This window comes from Poecile atricapillus, unplaced genomic scaffold, assembly GCF_030490865.1.
Source record: "Poecile atricapillus isolate bPoeAtr1 unplaced genomic scaffold, bPoeAtr1.hap1 scaffold_304, whole genome shotgun sequence".
In the NCBI taxonomy this organism is placed as follows: Eukaryota; Metazoa; Chordata; class Aves; order Passeriformes; family Paridae; genus Poecile; species Poecile atricapillus.
The window spans coordinates 23,515-38,690 of NW_026709104.1; the positions used below are offsets into that span (position 1 = coordinate 23,515).

Sequence of the window (15,176 nt, forward strand, 5' to 3'; positions counted from 1 at the left end):
TTTCCCACGTTTTGGGAGGAAAATTAAGCTGGAAAAGCCATTTTTCCATGGATTTCAGCAGGTCCAGGAGGCCCAGCAGGGAAAATCACCTGGAAAAGGCATTTTTCCATGGATTTGAGTGGGATTTTTCCGTGTTTTGGGAGGAAAAAACCACCTGGAAAAGGCGTTTTTCCCAATTTTTGGGCTGGCCTGGAGCTGGTTCTGCCGGGGTTTGGGATGGATTTGGGAATATTTGGATCCAAACCCAGCAGGAGCATCCCGGCCTCATTCCCAACCTCTGGAATGGGCTGGAATTGCTCCAAAATTGGGATTTTCCCCAAAAATTCCCATTTTGGGAAGGGTTTTCCCCACTCCTCCCCCTGGAGCCAGGACTGGGGGGGGAAAATCCCAAATCCTCGGCCGGGAATTAATTCCATTAATTGGATCCCTGAGATTAATTGGATTTCCGTTGTCCTCGGGAGCCCCCAGCCGTGGAAAACCCAGGAATGGGAGGGGAAAAAACTGGGAAAGGTTTGGGAACCCCGAAATTCCCCAAAAATCCCCTTTAGCTCCCCCAGTTTGGGTAAAAATCCCAGGAAAAAACCCAATTTTGATCCCGATTTTTCCCTCTATCCCCAAATTCCAACGGATCAAGGAGAACCGAACCACCCTGGGGGTTTTTTAATCCAAAAAAAAAACCTTGGAAAAGGGAGAAATCCAAAAAAAAACCCCAAAACCGAATCCCTGCCCCTCCCTTTTCCCGTTTTTCCGGCTGCTCCCGGCGTTCCCATTCCTCGGTTTCCCGCTGGGGAAAAGCCTCGTTAGTGTAATTAATTGTAACATATTCTTTTAAATAAATTGATTTATTGAGGAAATTCCAGAGGGCCGTGGCTCCTTCTCCTGGAGAGGGGAGGGTGGGGGGGAGAAAAATCCGGGAATGGTTTCAAACTTCTGGATTTTGGGAATTCCGTGGGGGTTTTTATTTTTTAAGGTTTTTTTTTGGGGGGGGGGGATTATTTTTTTTTTGTTTGTTTGTTTGATTTATTTAATTTTTTTTTTGTTTTTGTTTTTTATTTTGACAGAAAAAAAAGAAAAAAAAAAAGAAAAAAGTGAATTCGGAAAGGAATCGCAATAAATAGCAAATAAATAAAGCCCCTCCCCCAACGCCCCCCAACCCCCCTCCCCCACCCCCCGGGGCACCAGTTTGGGGGGTCCCAGACCCAGTTTGGGGAGTCCCTGACCCAGTTTGGGGGGAACCAGACCCAGTTTGGGGGGCTCTGACCCAGTTTGGGGGGCCCTGACCCAGTCTGGGGGGCTCTGACCCAGTTTGGGGGAGCCCTGACCCAGTTTGGGGGGTCCCAGACCCAGTTTGGGGGACCCTGACCCAGTTTGGGGGGACCCCGACCCAGTTTGGGGGGGTCCTGACCCAGTTTGGGGGGCTCTGACCCAGTTTGGGGGGCCCTGACCCAGTTTGGGGGGTCCCAGACCCAGTTTGGGGGACCCTGACCCAGTTTGGGGGGACCCTGACCCAGTTTGGGGGGCCCTGACCCAATTTGGGGAGTCCCTGACCCAGTTTGGGGGGGTCCTGACCCAGTTTGGGGGGCCCTGACCCAGTCTGGGGGGACTGGGGTGGCACCGACCCCACCTGGGGGGGACTGGTTTGGGGGAACTGTCCCAGTTTGGGGTGCTGGGGGCACTGGTTTGGGGGAACTGTCCCAGTTTGGGGTGCTGGGGGCACTGGTTTGGGGGAACTGTCCCAGTGTGGGGTGCTGGGGGCTCCGAGCTGGACACAGCCCCGGTTTGGCTGGTGGGGGCTGGACCCCCCGGATTTGGGATAATTTGGGATAATTTGGGATAATTTGGGATAATTTGGGATTATTTGGGATTATTTGGGATTATTTGGGATTCGGGGCCGGGCGGAGCCAGAGCTGCGTGTCCCTGTCCCTGTTCCTGTCCGTGTCCCTGTCCCTGTCCCTGTCCGTGTCCGTGTCCCTGTCCCTGTCCCTGTCTGTGTCCTGTCCATGTCCCTGTCCCTGTCCCTGTCCGTGTCCGTGTCCCTGTCCCTGTCCGTGTCCCTGTCCCTGTCCCTGTCCCTGTCCCTGCTCCGGATGCTCCGGGTGTCCTCTGGATTTGGCTGGTTTGGAATTCCCAGGAATTCCTGGGATCGGCCGCTCCGTGTCCATCCGGCTCCTGATGGGGACATCCTGGATTTGGGGACATCCAGATTTGGGACATCCTGGATTTGGGGACATCCAGATTTGGGACATCCCGGAGTGGGGATATCCCGGATTTGGGGACGTCCCAGATTTGGGAATCCTGGATTTGGGGACATCCAGATTTGGGACATCCCAGATTTGGGACATCCTGGATTTGGGGACATCCTGGGTTGGGGACATCCTGGATTGGGGACATCGCAGAGTGGGGACATCCCAGAGTGGGGACATCCTGGATTTGGGAATCCTGGATTTGGGGATCCTGGATTTGGGGACATCCCGGATTTGGGACATCCTGGATTTGGGAATCCTGGATTTGGGACATCCTGGATTTGGGGACATCCCAGATTTGGGACATCCTGGATTTGGGGACATCCCGGATTTGGGGACATCCTGGATTTGGGGACATCCCAGATTTGGGAATCCTGGATTTGGGACCTCCTGGATTTGGGACATCCCGGATTTGGGAATCCTGGATTTGGGGACATCCCGGAGTGGGGACATCCTGGATTTGGGGACATCCTGGATTTGGGACCTCCTCGATTTGGGACATCCCGGATTTGGGGACATCCCAGAGTGGGGACATCCCGGATTTGGGGACATCCCAGATTTGGGGACATCCTGGATTTTGGGGACATCCTGGATTTGGGGACATCCTGGATTTGGGGACATCCCGGATTTGGGGACATCCCGGAGTGGGGACATCCCGGATTTGGGACATCCCGGATTTGGGACATCCCGGATTTGGGAATCCTGGATTTGGGACCTCCTGGGTCAGGACATTCCGGTGCTGAAGTGTCCCATGGTCGGGGCATTCCAGGATTGGATCGTTCCGGTGTCGGAGCATCTGATGGAATGTTCTGGTGTCGGAACGTTCCGGTGCTGGATCCCTCTGATCTTGGAACATCCCCAGGGTGGAACATTCTGGAATGGGAGCATCCTGCTGCTGGGCACCCGGTGCTGGAGCGTTCCCGTATCCGAGCAGCCCCGCGTGGGATTTTCCTGGTGTTGGAGCCTCCTGCTGTGGGATCATCCCAGGATCAGAGCGTCCCCACGGCGGAACATTCCAGAACATTCCGGTATCGGAGCCTCCTGTGCCGGAGCCTCCTGGTCCCAGAGCGTCCCAGTCCTGGATCATCCCAGTTCTGGATGATCCCAGTGTTGGATCAGGGTTGGATCATCCCAGTTCTGGATCATCCCAGTTCTGGATCATCCCAGTGCCGCAGCATCCCAGAGTTGGTGACAGTGATGGAACATCCCAGTGCCAGTTTATCCCAGCACCAGTCCATCCCAGTACCAGTTTATCCCAGTGCCAGTTTATCCCAGTGCCAGTCCATCCCAGTGCCAGTCCATCCCAGTACCAGTTTATCCCAGTACCAGTTTATCCCAGTACCAGTCCATCCCAGTCCTGCCCCATCCCGATCCCAGTCTATCCCAGTATCAGCCCATCCCAGTCCCAGTTTATCCCATTCCCAGCCCATCCCAGTGCTGGCCCATCCTGAGGGGAAACTGAGGCAGGTGGGGGCGGAGCGGGTGGCAGTGGCAGTGTTGGGGTCCCGCTGCGCCCCCTGGAGGATCTCGGGGGGGCCGCGTCCCCCCCTTGGGACCCCCAGGGACCCCCAAAGGCCCCCAGGACCCCCAGGGACCCCCCCAGTTTGGAGCTGCTTTTGGTCCTGTTTGATGAGAAAAGCCCCAAGAAGGGTCCCGGGGGGGGGAGGGGAGGGGGGGGCTCCTTTTGGGGGTCCCCAGGGCGGGAACGACCCCCCCAAAAACGGAGTGGATGCGGCTGCCGGGGGGGGGGGCACTGGCACCCTGCACTGGGCTGAACTGGGATGGACTGGGATGGACTGGGACGCACTGGGGGGGTCGGATGGGGCCTGGAGGGGGGGTCCCTCCTTCCTGAGCGTGGGGGGGTCTGGGCCCCCCCCCCAGCAGGACCGAGCCCCCCCCCCGGGCACCGCTGGGTTTGGGGGGGCTGCTCTGCAATGGGGGCACCCAAAGGTGCTGCTCCGGAGCCTCCGGACCTGGGGAGGGAAAATCCGGGGATGGGGAGGGGTTAAACAGAGTTTGGGGGGCAATTCCAGCACCCCCAAACCCTGGGGCACCCCAAACCCCAATGGGGACACCCCAAACCCCAATGGGGACACTCCAAACCCCAATGGGGACATCCCAAAAACCCCCCAGGGCAATTCCAGCGCCCCCAAACCCCGGGACAGCCCAAACCCCAATGGGGACATCCCAAACCCCAATGGGGACACCCCAAATACCCCCAGGGGCAATTCCAGCACCCCCAAACCCCAATGGGGACATCCCAAACCCCAATGGGGACATCCCAAACCCCAATGGGGACACCCCAAACCCCAATGGGGACATCCCAAATACCCCCAGGACACCCCAAACCCCAATGGGGACACCCCAAACCCCAATGGGGACACCCCAAACCTCAATGGGGACAGCCCAAACCCCAATGGGGACACCCCAAATACCCCCAGGGGCAATTCCAGCGCCCCCAAACCCCGGGACAGCCCAAACCCCAATGGGGACACCCCAAACCTCAATGGGGACATCCCAAATACCCCCAGGGGCAATTCCAGCCCCCCCCAAACCCTGGGGCACCCCAAACCCCAATGGGGACATCCCAAAAACCCCCTGGGGCACTTCCAGCCCCCCCAAACCCCAATGGGGACATCCCAACCTGAGAGGGTTCTGGGGGGCTCCAGGGGGGTTCTCAACCTGGGGGGTTCCTGAGGGGTCCTGGGGAGTTCGGGGGGGGTCCCAGGGGGGTCTCAAGGGGATCCCGGGGGTTTCCCAGCCCTGCAGAGATCCGGGGGGGTCCCGGGGGTCCCAGGGGGTCCCGGGGGTGTCCCAGGGGTCCCAGGGCGGCCCTGGGAGCATCTCTGGGGGTCCTGGGGTAGAAGGGGCTGGAAGGTCCCGGGGGGGCTCCCAGAGAGATCCCAGGAGGGTCCCCGAGCTCGGGGGGGGTCCCGGTGGTGTTCCCGGCCCCGGGGGGTCCCGGGGGTGTCCCAGGGGGTCCCAGGGGTCCCGGGGGGGGTCCCGGGGGGGGTCCCAGGGGTCCCGGGGTCTCACCGGGCTCAGTAGGGCCGGTTGGCGTCTTTGGGCCTCTTGAGCTGCACCTTGAGCCGCTTCATCCCGATCTGGAAACCGTTCATGGCCTGGATGGCGGCCTGGGCGCTCGCGGGGTTGTCAAAGCTCACGAAGCCTGCGGGGACATCGGGGACATCAGGTGACATCGGGGACATTGGGGACATTGGGGACATTGGGGACATCAGGGACATCGGGGACATCGGGGACATCGGGGACATCAGGGACATTGGGGACATTGGGGACATTGGGGACATCAGGGACATTGGGGACATTGGGGACATTGGGGACATCGGGGACATCGGGGACATCGGGGACATCGGGGACATCAGGTGACATCGGGGACATCGGGGACATTGGGGACATTGGGGACATCGGGGACATTGGGGACATCAGGGACATCGGGTGACATCAGGGACATCAGGTGACATCGGGGACATTGGGGACATTGGGGACATTGGGGACATTGGGGACATCAGGGACATTGGGGACATCAGGGAGGTTGGGGACATTGGGGACACCGGGGACATTGGGGACATTGGGGACATTGGGGACATTGGGGACATCAGGGAGGTTGAGGACATTGGGGACATCGGGGACATTGGGGATGTCATGGGGATGGGGATGTGGGAGCACGGGGACATGGAGGACATGGGGAACACGGAGGATTTGGGGACATCAGGGACATCATGGGGACATGGGGGACAAAGGAGACATTGGGGAGATCAGGGACAGTGGGGACATCATGGACATTGGGGACATTGGGGACATGGGGGACAAAGGAGACATTGGGGACATTGGGGACATCGGGGACATCGGGGACATTGGGGAGATCAGGGACATCAGGGATTGGTGTCCCTGGCCATGTCCCCAAGTCATGGCACTCCCACCCCTGTCCTTGTCCCCCCATATCCCCATATCCCTGATCCCATATCCCAATGTCCCCAATGTCCCCAATGTCCCCAATGTCCCTGATATCCCCAAAGTCTCCAATATCCCAATATCCCCAATATCCCCAATATCCTGATGATATCCCGATATCCCCATATCCCGATGATATCCTGATATCCCCAATATCCCGATATCCCCAATTTCCCCATATCCCCATATCCTGATATCCCAATATCCCCAATATCCCAAATATCCTGATGTCCTTGATACCCCAATATCCCGATATCCCAACGATATCCCGATATCTCCAATATCCCCAATATCCCAAATATCCCCGATATCCCTGATATCCCAATATCCCCATATCCCGATATCCAAATATCCCAATATCCCGATATCCCCAACATCCTGATATCCCTGATATGTCAATATCCTGATATCCCCATATCCTGATATCCCAATATCCCGATATCCCAATGATATCCCGCTGATATCCCAATGATATCCCGATGATATCCCCATATCCCCATATCCTGATATCCCAATATCCCGCTGATATCCTGCTGATATCCCGATGATATCCCGATATCCCAATAATATCCTGATGATATCCCGATATCACCAATACCCCAATATCCCAATATCCTGATGATATCCCCATATCCCCAATATCCCGATATCCCGATGATATCCCAATATCCCCATATCCTGATATCCCGATATCCCCATATCCCGATATCCCGCTGATATCCTGCTGATATCCCGCTGATATCCCGATGATATCCCGATATCCCGATATCCCCATATCCCGATATGCTGCTGATATCCTGCTGATATCCCGCTGATATCCCGCTGATATCCCGATATCCCGATATCCCCGATATCCCACTGACATCCTGGTGTCCTGCTGTCCTGCTGTACCTCTGTCCCCCTGTCCCGCTGTCCCCCTGTCCCGCTGTCCTGCTGTCCCCTGTCCCGCTGTCCCGCTGTCCCTCTGTCCCGGTGTCCCTCTGTCCCACTGTCCCCTGTCCCGCTGTCCCGCTGTCCCCTGTCCCCTGTCCCGCTGTCCCACTGTCCCCTGTCCCGCTGTCCCGCTGTCCCCTGTCCCCTGTCCCTCTGTCCCACTGTCCCAGTGTCCCCTGTCCCCTGTCCCTCTGTCCCCTGTCCCCTGTCCCCCGTCCCTACCGAAGCACTTGCTCTGGTTGGTGGCCCTGTCCACGAAGACCTTGGCGGAGATGACGTTGCCGAAGGGGAGGAACATCTGCAGGATCTCGGTGTCGGCGAACTCCTGGGGCAGGTGGTAGATGAAGATGTTACAGCCCTCGGGGCCTGCGGAGGGAGCGGGGTCACACCTGGGACTGCGTCCCCAAAACCGGACACGGGACCCCAAAACCGGGGCTGTCGACCCAAACCGACCCTCGGGACCCCAAAACCTCACCTGGGACCCCAAAACCGGGGCTGTCAACCTAAACTGACCCTCGGGACCCCAAAACCTCACCTGGGACCCCAAAACCGGGGCTGTCAACCTAAACTGACCCTCGGGACCCCAAAACCTCACCCAGGACCCCAAAACATCACCCAGGACCCCAAAACCAGACCTGGGAACCCAAAACCGGACCTGGGACCCCAAAACCGGGGCTGTCAACCCAAACCGACCCTTGGGACCCCAGAACCTCACCCAGGACCCCAAAACCTCACCCAGGACCCTAAAACTAGACCAGGGAACCCAAAACTGGACCTGGGAACCCAAAACCAGACCTGGGAACCCAAAACTGGACCTGGGAACCCAAAACCAGACCTGGGACACCAGCCCTGGGACCCCAAAACTGGATTCAGGTTCCCAAAACTGGCCCCGAGACCCCCAAACCAGCCCCAGGGTCCAAAAACCAGCCCTGAGACACCAAACCTGTCCCTGTGACCCCAAACCTGGCCCCAGGACCCCAAACCTGTCCCTGTGCCCCCAAATCTGACCCCAGGACCCCAAACCTGTCCCTGTGCCCCCAAACCTGTCCCTGTGACTCCAAACCTGTCCCTGGGACCCCAAATCTGGCCCTGTGACCCCAAATCTGACCCCAGGACCCCAAACCTGGCCCTGTGACCCCAAATCTGACCCCGTGACCCCAAACCTGGCCCCACACCCGTGCGATCCCTGACCCCCCCCCCCATCACACCCCAAATTCCAGGGAGTCACCCCAAACACCTCCAGGGCCCCTCCAGCACCCCCAATTCCCTGGGACACCCCAAAGCCCCTCCCTGAGGGGTCCCGGGGGTCCCCGGGGTTCTGAGGGGGTCCCATGGGGGAGGTTTGGGGGTCCAGGGTGGGGGTCCCGGAAGGACTCGTGGGGGTTTTGGGGGGGTCCCGGGGGTCCCCCGGGTGTTTGGGGGGTCCCGAGGGAAATCTCAGGAGGGTCCTGGGGGTGTCTGGGTGGTCCCAGGGGGGTTTCGGGATGGTTCCGGGGGGTCTCAGGGGTTTTGGGGGGTCTCGGGGGGGTCTCAGGGGTTTTGGGGGTCTCGGGGGGGTCTCACCTTCGCGCTGCTGCTGCTGCGGGGGGGGCGGGGGGGCGAGCAGGGGTCCCGGGGGGGCGAAGGCCGGGCTCACCAGCCCGTAGGCGGCCGGGTACGCGGCTGGGGGGCACGGGGGGCACGGGGTCACCGGGGACATCGCTGCCACCAGGGACCCCCAGTGCCACCAGTGCCCCCCCCAGTGCCACCAGGGACCCCCCAGTGCCACCAGTCCCTCCCAGTCCCTCCCAGTCCCCCCCATTGCCACCAGTGCCCCCCAGTGCCCCCCAGTCCCTCCCAGTGCTCCCAGTCCCTCCCAGTGCTCCCAACTCCCCCCAGTCCCTCCCAGTGCCCCCCAGTGCTCCCAGTGCCCCCAGGCCCCCCCCCAGTGCCCCCCAGTCCCTTCCAGTGCCTCCCCGTCCCTCCCAGTCCCTCCCAGTTCCCCCAGTACCCCCCAGCGATATGAAACACCCCTCAAGTGCCCTCCCAGTGGCCCCCAGTGCCCCCCAGTGCTCCCCACCCACTCCCAGTGCCCTCCCAGTGCCCCCCAGTGCTCCCCACCCACTCCCAGTGCCCTCCCAGTGCCCCCCAGTGCCCCCCAGTGCTCCCCACCCACTCCCAGTGCCCTCCCAGTGCCCCCCAGTCCCTCCCAGTTCCCCCAGTACGCACCAGTGTAGTGCTGCATGCCCGCGTACGCCTGCTGCAGGGGGTCCCCGGGGGCCGCGGGGCTCTGGGCTGGGGGCACAGGGGGGGTTAGGGGGGGGTCCGGGGGGGCTCGGGGGGCTGGGGAGGGGTCGGGGGGCACCTGGGAATGGGGGGACCCCCCCGGCGTAGACGGCGTCGGGGGCCGGGGGTCCCGCGGGCTGCGCGGGCACGGGGCTGTAGCCGTTGACGCTCAGCGGGGCCGCGATGGCCGGGACGGGGGTGGCCGCCATGGCCGGGGGGGTGCTGGTTCCTGGGGACAGCGAGGTCACCACCGGTCACCAGCGGTCACCAGTGGTCAGCACCAGTCAGCACCGGTCACCAGCGGTCACCAGCGGTCACCACCGGTCAGCACTGGTCACCACCGGTCACTACTGGTCACCACCTAACCCAAACCCTAACCCTAACCAAAACACCACCGGTCACCACCAAGACACCACTGGGACACCACTGGTCACCACCCGGTCACCACCGGGACACCACCAGGTCACCACCGGTCACCAGCGGTCACCAGCAGTCACCACTGGTCACCACCGGGACACCACCAGGTCACCACCGGTCACCAGCGGTCACCAGCAGTCACCACTGGTCACTACCGAGACACCACCGGTCAGCACCAGTCACCACCGGTCAGCACCAGTCACCACCGGTCAGCACCGGTCACCATTGGTCACCACCAGGACACCAGCGGTCACCAGCGGTCACCAGAGGGTCACCACTGGTCACCACCAGGACACCATCGGGACACCACCGGTCACCACTGGTCACCACCAGGACACCACCGGGACAGCCCTGGGACACCAGCGGTCACCACCGGTCACCACCGGGTCACCGGGACTGTGACCCCGGGGAACCTGAGCATGGCAGAGGGTGAGGAACTCCCCATGGGTTTGGTGGCAGTTGAGTGTCCCTGTCCCTTGTGTGGTGTCCCTGTCCCATCCCTGGTGTCCCATCCCTGGTGTCCCATCCCTGGTGTCCCACCCTTGGTGTCTCATCTCTCACGTTCCCCCCACGTCCCATCCACGGTGTCCCCATCCCATCCATGGTGTCCCCATCCCATCCATGGTGTCCCCATGCCATCCATGGTGTCCCCATCCTGTCCATGGTGTCCCCATCCTGTCCATGGTGTCCCTCTCCCATCCCTGGTGTCCCACCCTTGGTGTCTCATCTCTCACGTTCCCCCCACGTCCCATCCATGGTGTCCCCATCCTGTCCATGGTGTCCCCGTCCCATCCATGGTGTCCCCGTCCCATCCACGGTGTCCCCGTCCCATCCACAGTGTCCCCGTCCCATCCACGGTGTCCCCGTCCCATCCACGGTGTCCCGTCCCATCCATGGTGTCCCCATCCCATCCACGGTGTCCCCATCCCATCCATGGCCACCCCATACCCCACGTCCCATCCATGCTGTCCCCACCCCCGTGTCCCCCACCCCCATCCCCTCCCGGCTGTCCCCGCTGTCCGCTGTCCCCTGTCCCGTGTCCCCTGTCCCCTGTCCCCTGTCCCCTGTCCCCTGTCCCCGCTGTCCCCTGTCCCCTGTCCCGTGTCTCCTGTCCCCTGTCCCCTGTCCCGTGTCCCCTGTCCCCTGTCCCGTGTCCCCTGTCCTGTGTCCCCTGTCCCTGTCCCCTGTCCCGTGTCCCCTGTCCCCACTGTCCCCTGTCCCCTGTCCCCTGTCCCCTGTCCCCGCTGTCCCCTGTCCCTGTCCCCTGTCCCGTGTCCCCTGTCCCCTGTCCCGTGTCCCCTGTCCCGTGTCCCCTGTCCCCTGTCCCGTGTCCCCTGTCCCCGCTGTCCCCTGTCCCCTGTCCCCTGTCCCGTGTCCCCTGTCCCGTGTCCCCTGTCCCCTGTCCTGTGTCCCCTGTCCCCTGTCCCCTGTCCCGTGTCCCGTGTCCCCTGTCCCGTGTCCCCTGTCCCCTGTCCCCCGCTGTCCCCGCTGTCCCCTGTCCCGTGTCCCCTGTCCCCGCAGTTACCTGAGGAGGGTGGCAGGGGGGTGGCGATGATCCCGTTGGGGTTGACCGTGCCCATTGTGCTGCATCTGCACGGCCATGGTGGCCATGGGGCTGAGGTAGGCCGAGTGCGCGGCCACCAGGGCCGCCTGCTGCTGCATCAGCTGTGGGGACACGCCTGGCACCGCGCGGCCACCGCGGCCACCGCGGCCACCATGGCCACTGCGGCCACCGTGGCCACCACCCCCACCGCGGCCACCACCCCCACCGCCCCCACTGCGGCCACCGCGGCCACCATGGCCACTGCGGCCACCGCGGCCACCGCGGCCACCGCCACCCCAGGGAGCCCAGCCCCATGGCACCGACAGCCCCGGGTATGGGAGCAGCATCTCCCCATGGATGTCACCCCAGTGTCCCCTCCAGGACTGGCATCTCCCCATGGATGTCACCCCAATGTCACCACATGGACCAACATCTCCCCATGGATGTCACCCCAGTGTCCCCCGTGTCCCCAATGTCCCCGATGTCCCCAGTGTCCCCAGTGTCCCTGCTGTCCTCGATGTCCCCAATGTCCCCTCTGTCCCCAGTGTCCCCAATGTCCCCAATGTCCGCACTGTCCCCAGTGTCCCCAGTGTCTCCAGTGTCCCCAGTGTCCCCAATGTCCCCACTGTCCCCAATGTCCCCCATGTCCCCAATGTCCCCCATGTCCCCACTGTCCCCAGTGTCCCCACTGTCCCCAGTGTCCCCAGTGTCCCTGCTGTCCTCGATGTCCCCAGTGTCCCCAGTGTCCCCAGTGTCCCCAATGTCCCCAGCAGTGTCCCCAGTGTCCCCAGTGTCCCCAGTGTCCCCGATGTCCCCAATGTCCCCAGCAGTGTCCCCAGTGTCCCGTACCGCCTGTGTGTAGGCGCTGTAGGCTCCGAACTGGAGGGCGATGGGGCTGAACATGCCCAGCTGAGTGGCCACCTGCTGCATCCGCCGCAGCCCCCGCTCCTTCTCCGTGTCCGCAAACTTCACCACCAGGCTGGACGAGGCACCCTGCCACACCCAGCGGTCACTCGCGGTCACCCAGGGTCACCCGGGGTCACCCAGGGTCACCCAGGGTCACCCAGGGTCACCCGGGGTCAGTCAGGGTCACCCGGGGTCACCCAGGGTCACCCAGGGTCACCCAGGGTCACTGAGGTCACCCAGGGTCACCCAGGTCACTCAGGGTCACTCAGGTCACTCATGGTCACTCAGGGTCACTCAGGGTCCCAAAGGGTCACCCAGGGTCACCCAGGGTCACTAGGGTCACTCAGGGTCACTCAGGGGTCACTCAGGGTCACCCAGGGTCACTAGGGTCACTCAGGGTCACTCGTGGTCACTCGCGGTCACTCAGGGGTCACTCAGGGTCACTCAGGGGTCACTCAGGGGTCACTCAGGGGTCACTCAGGGTCACCCAGGGTCACTCAGGGGTCACTCAGGGTCACTCAGGGGTCACTCAGGGGTCACTCGGGGTCACTCAGGGGTCACTCGGGGGTCACTCAGGGTCACTCGGGTCACTCGGGGTCACTCAGGGGTCACTCAGGGGTCACTCAGGGTCACTCAGGGGTCACTCAGGGTGGGGACACGGTGGGAGCGGTGATGGAGGCGATGGTTGGGTTGTAAACACAAAGGGACAATGAAGGGGACAATGAAGGGGACAATGAAGGGGACGGTGATGAAGATGATGACGATGAAGATGACAAAGGGGACCATGAAGGGGACAATGATGAAGATGATGATGACGATGATGATGAAGGAGGTGACAAAGGGGACCATGAAGGGGATGGTGATGAGGATGGGGGTGACCATGATGGTGGTGACACGGGAGGTGATGAAGAGGATGGGGATGAGGAAGATGATGGGTGGTGAGGATGATGGTGGAGACAATGAAGGGGAGCCATGAAGGGGACGATGACGAGGATGATGAAGGGGACAATGATGAAGATGATGAAGGGGACAATGATGAGGATGATGAAGGGGATGATGAGGATGATGAGGGGGATGATGATGAGGATGATGAAGGGGATGATGATGAGGATGATGAGGGGGGACAATGGTGAAGATGATGGGGGGATGACAAAGGGAACAGTGAAGGTGATGGTGAGGACAGTGACGGGATGATGAAGGGGATGATGATGAGGATGATGAGGGGGACAATGGTGAAGATGATGGGGGGATGACAAAGGGAACAGTGAAGGTGATGGTGAGGACAGTGACGGGATGATGAGGGGGATGATGATGAGGACGATGAAGGGGACGATGATGAGGATGATGAGGGGGACGATGACGAGGATGATGAGGGGGATGATGATGAGGACGATGAAGGGGATGATGATGAGGATGATGAGGGGGACGATGACGGGGATGATGAGGAGGATGACAAAGGGAACAGTGAAGGTGATGGTGAGGACAGTGACGGGCTGGTGAAGGGACGGTGATGGAGGAGGTGACAGCCCGAGGTGACAGCCGAGGTGACAGCCGAGGTGACAGCCGAGGACGGTCCCTCACCGGCAGCGTGCGGCTCCCGTGCAGGGCGGCGATGGCGGCCTGGGCCTCCGCGTGGCTCTGGAACTTGACGAAGGCGCAGCCTGGGGACATCGGCTCCGTGGCAGCTCCGGGGGGTCCCGCTGCACCCCCTGCACCCCCCTGACACCCCCCAAACGCCACTGACCCCATCCCTGCCCCACAGACCTCCCAGTGCCACCCCAGGGACCCCAGTGGGGCCCCGCCCGTCCCGGGGTGTCCCCGCGGGTCCCCACCTTTGCTGGTGCCATCGGGGCCGCGCAGCACCGTGCACTCGTCGATGGTGCCGAAGGGCTCGAACATCTTCCGCACGTCCTCGTCCGCCTGCTGCTTGCTCAGCATCCCCACAAACAGCTTCCGGTCCTCTGCGGGGACAGCGCCGCTGGCACCGGCACCGGCACCGGACAGCGCCGCTGGCACCGGCACCGGGACAGTGCTGCTGGCACCGGCACTGGGACAGTGCTGCTGGCACCGGCACCGGCACCGGGACAGTGCTGCTGGCACCGGCACCGGCACCGGGACAGTGCTGCTGGCACCGGCACCGGCACCGGGACAGTGCTGCTGGCACCGGCACCGGCACTGGGACAGTGCTGCTGGCACCGGCACCGGCACTGGGACAGTGCTGCTGGCACCGGCACCAGCACCGGGACAGTGCTGCTGGCACCGGCACCGGCACTGGGACAGTGCTGCTGGCACCGGCACCGGCACCGGAACAGCGCCGCTGGCACCGGCACCGGACACCGGCACCGGGACAGTGCTGCTGGCACCGGCACCGGCACCGGCACCGGGACAGTGCTGCTGGCACCGCACCGGCACCGGGACAGTGCTGCTGGCACCGGCACCGGACACCGGCACCGGACACCGGCACCGGACACCGGCACCGGACACCGGCACAGGGACAGCACTGCTGGCACCGGCACCGGCACAGGGACAGCGGCGCCGGGACAGCACTGCTGGCACCGGCACCGGCACCGGGACAGTGCTGCTGGCACCGGCACCGGCACCGGGACAGGGGCAGCGGCACCAGGACACCGCCGCTGGCACCGACACCGGCACAGGGGCACCGGCACAGGGACACCACCAGTGGCACCAGGACATGGCCATGGGGACAGCACCACTGGCACCGGACACCGGCACCGGAAACCACCACTGGCACTGGGACATGGCCATGGGGACACCGCCAGTGGCACTGGGAGATGGGCACAGGGACACCATGAGTGGCACTGGGACATGGGCACTGGCTCTGGAACACGGGCACTGGGACACCGCTGGTGGCACCAGGACATGGGGACACCGCGAGA

The 15,176-nt window shown here is 62.3% G+C and overlaps 1 pseudogene; it reads right to left on the reverse strand.

Moving 5' to 3' along the window:
* Positions 1–4,140: 4,140 nt before the first annotated feature.
* Positions 4,141–15,039, reverse strand: LOC131574412 (CUGBP Elav-like family member 3; annotated as a pseudogene).
* Positions 15,040–15,176: the final 137 nt, after the last annotated feature.